At 44.9% G+C, this 3,960-nt stretch overlaps 1 pseudogene; it reads left to right on the forward strand.

The window, feature by feature from the left end:
* LOC110502150 (ADP-ribosylhydrolase ARH1-like) overlaps positions 1 to 3,392 on the forward strand; it is a 3,760-nt pseudogene extending 368 nt beyond the window's left edge.
* Positions 3,393 to 3,960: the final 568 nt, after the last annotated feature.

The following is a 3,960-nucleotide window of genomic DNA, read 5'->3' on the forward strand; positions in this document are numbered from 1 at the left end:
ATTGTGTGTTCTGCAATTCTACACAAGACATACCTTAACATCCTGTAACGTTGTGTCTCCCTGAATTGACCATGAATGGTTCAGTGACTCACATATGGGACAGTGTATCCTTATCTCATCTTGACAGCCTAAAAGGCATTTTTGCTTTATTTTAAATGTATATGCATTTTTTTTCTCCATCCAAAGCAACATTCAATTAGTCAATGATCTAATGCAATCTTTAACAGAAGTAATTAAACACCACCTCCACTACAACCGTCATTCCAACCAGATCTCAACATTTCAGAGGAGGTTCCCCTGGAACAGAGGTGCTGAGTGGAGCAAGAGACATTTGAGAATGATGGAGAGCTCATCCATGAGGAAGTGCAGAAGATAGGAAGTCTAGAGAAGCTGAATGACAAAGAGTTCCCGATAAGTGTTGACACTGTCATGCACTTGACTGCAGCTGAAGTCCTGGTCAAGGTGGTGGAGGGGGAGAGGGCATTCTTCCCTGTGCTGTATCGAGTCTTGGTGGAGGGGGCATTCTTCCCTGTGCTGTATCGAGTCTTGGTGGAGGGGGCATTATTCCCTGTGCTGTATCGAGTCTTGGTGGAGGGGGCATTCTTCCCTGTGCTGTATCGAGTCTTGGTGGAGGGGGCATTATTCCCTGTGCTGTATCGAGTCTTGGTGGAGAGGGCATTCTTCCCTGTGCTGTATCGAGTCTTGGTGGAGGGGGCATTCTTCCCTGTGCTGTATCGAGTCTTGGTGGAGGGGGCATTCTTCCCTGTGCTGTATCGAGTCTTGGTGGAGGGGGCATTCTTCCCTGTGCTGTATCGAGTCTTGGTGGAGGGGGCATTCTTCCCTGTGCTGTATCGAGTCTTGGTGGAGGGGGCATTCTTCCCTGTGCTGTATCGAGTCTTGGTGGAGGGGGCATTCTTCCCTGTGCTGTATCGAGTGGAGAAGTAAATTGTAAACATGGAGGACATGGATGGAAGAGTAGCAGGTTCAGTGCATTCAGAAAATATTCCAACCCCTTGACTTTTTCCACATTTTGTTACGTTACAGCCTTTTTCTAAAATTGATAAAATAAATATAAATCCTCAGCAATCGAAACACAATACCCAATCAAGACAAAGCAAAAACAGATTTTTTTGAAAAACAGAAATAACCTATTTATATAATTATTCAGACCCTTTGCTATGAGACACGAAATTGAGGTCAGGTGCATCCCTGTTTCCATTGATCATCCTTGAGATGTTTCTTCAACTTGATTGGAGTCCACCTGTGATGAATTAAATTGATTTGACATGATTTGGAAAGGCACACACCTGTCTATATGAGGTCCCACAGTTGACAGTGCATGTCAGAGCAAAAACCAAGCCATGAGGTCGAAGGAATTGTCTGTAGAGCTCCAAGACAGGATTGTGTCGAGGCACAGATCTGGGGAAGGGTACCAAAAAATGTGTGCAGCATTTAAGGTCCCCAAGAACACAGTGGCCTCCATCATTCTTAAATGGAAGAAGTTTGGAACCACCAAGACTCTCCCTAGAGCTGGCTGCCCAGCCAAACTAAGCAATTGGGGGAGAAGGGCCTTGGTCAGGGAGGTGACCAAGAACCCGATGTTCACTCTGACAGAGCTCTGAAGTTCCTCTGTGGAGATGGGAGAAACTTCCAAACGGACACCATCTCTGCAGCACTCTACCAATCAGGCGTTTATGGTAGAGTGGCCAGACGGAAGCCACTCCTCAATAAAAGGCACATGACAGCCCACTTGGAGTTTTCCAAAAGGCACCTAAAGACTCCCAGACCATAAGAAACAAGATTATCTGGTCTGATGAAACCAAGAACTCTTTGGCCTGAATGCCAAGGGTAACGTCTGGAGGAAACCTGGCACCATCCCTACGGTGAAGAATGGTGGTGGAAGCATCATGCTGTGGGGATGTTTTTCAGCAGCAGGGACTGGGAGACTAGTCAGGAATGAGGCAAAGTACAGAGAAATCCTTGCTGAAAACCTGCTCCAGAGCACTCAGGACCTCAGACTGGGGTGAAGGTTCCAACAGGACAACGAAACTAAGCACACAGCCAAGACAATGCAGGAGTGGCTTCAGGACCAGTCTCTGAATATCCTTGAATGACCCAGTCAGAGTCCGGACTTGAACCCTATCGAACATCTCTGGAGAGTCCTGAAAATAATTGTGCAGCAATGCTCCCCATCCAATCTGACAGAACTTGAGAGGATGTGCAGAGAAGGATTAGAGAAATTCCCCAAATACAGGTGTGCCAAGCTTGTAGCAACATACCCAAGAAGACTCAAGGCTGTAATCGCTGCCAAAGGTGCTTCAACAAAGTACTGAGTAAAGGGTCTGAATACTTATGTAAATGTGATATTTCTGTTTTTTATTTTTAACATATTCTCTAAAATGTCAAAAAAAACTTTTTGCTTTGTCATTATGGGGTATTTTATGTAGATTGATGAGGGGGAAAAAAACAATTGAATCAATTTTAGGAGAAGGCTGTAACCTAATAAAATGTGAAAAAAGGGGTCTGATTACCTTCCAAAGGCACTGTAGAGAGTCATAAATCCACTGTATTTTTTTCTGTTGTGTGTCATGCCTTGTTGTCACAATGTAAACAGGACACCCAAAGGAGTGTCAATGCTTCTGCACGCTGGGGCACGGCACACTTAAACAAACATGTTGATCTCCCTTCAATGCAAGAATTATACTCCCTCTCTCTCCTCTGTATTGACAGCGTTGCCAGGCGCATATGGAGAACTGACAGGGGCATTAAGATTCCTTCAGCAGGAAAGGTGGAGGGTGTGGGGCAGCCGTGAGGGCCATGTGTATTGGCCTGCACTTGAGTAGGAGCACAGGCTGACAGCAGTCAGTGTGGAGAGTGGGCGTCTGACCCACCACCACAGGCCCAATGTGACATATTCCCATGAGATTGTCCCGTTTGTTTACACAACATTTTCTAACTACCAGGGACTACTTTGGGACTCAGCCTATTTGGAAAAGAGAGGCATACAGAATGGGAAGAGCAAACCCCAGTTCCCAGAGCGCGACAGAGTGAAGGACAGGTAGTGTTTCTATAGGGAGGTTAGCTTCAAGGGGGTATGTGGTGCCAGTGGGCACAATGCTCCCATGGTAGCTTACGACGCCCTCCTAAAGGCAGGCGACTCCTGGGTTGACTTGGCCAATCACAGCTTCTTCCACGGTGGGAACAGCGACTCCACGTCTGCGATCGCTGCTGCCTGTTGGGGCGCGCTGTTTGGCTTCAGAGGGGTGCCAGAGAGCAAATATCATAGGCTGGAGTACCGTGACAGGCTAGCCAGGCTTGGGCAGCAGCTGTATGAGCTCAGGGGAAACCCTCTTGGTACTGAGAAAGAGATTTCCTGCATTTTTCTCCATTAGATTTCCTGCAGTTGATTAGTAATTTAGTAATTTATGAAATGCTTATATTTTTTCATACCTTTATTTTTATTTGATTTCTTTTAAAGAATATGACTGGATGTGTAAATGTTAGTAAGAGAATAGTGATTTATCTCAAGCTGCAGTCCAACTACAGACCACATATAGAGCCATTAGCATCTACAGAATTTGCTCAAACATTTTCACTTATGACAATAAACAAATACATTTCCAGCCTAGAATCAATCCTTCACTAACATACATAATGCTACAGTTGTTGTGCTAATGTTGTAGTATTTAAGCTATGACAGAGTGTAAAAAGGGATTGTTTTATTTCAGATTAGACTGATGTTTTTGTGGACATCTTCAACACGAACACTGCAAGTACAGTGGTGACCAGTGGGTGGCAGTGTGACTAAACAAATCTCTCTCTCTCAAAGTATGTTTCCACACCATGAGGATGGAATGTTACTGTGAAATTGAGAAAATTATGATAATGCCCTTTTAATGTAAGTGCAGTTTGTAAAGACCACCTGAAATGTCAGCCTTTTTTGTTGGGATGGAGTTTTGT

The sequence above is a fragment of the Oncorhynchus mykiss genome, chromosome 22 (genome assembly GCF_057628025.1).
Source record: "Oncorhynchus mykiss isolate SJ-2025 chromosome 22, ASM5762802v1, whole genome shotgun sequence".
NCBI classification, from domain to species: Eukaryota; Metazoa; Chordata; class Actinopteri; order Salmoniformes; family Salmonidae; genus Oncorhynchus; species Oncorhynchus mykiss.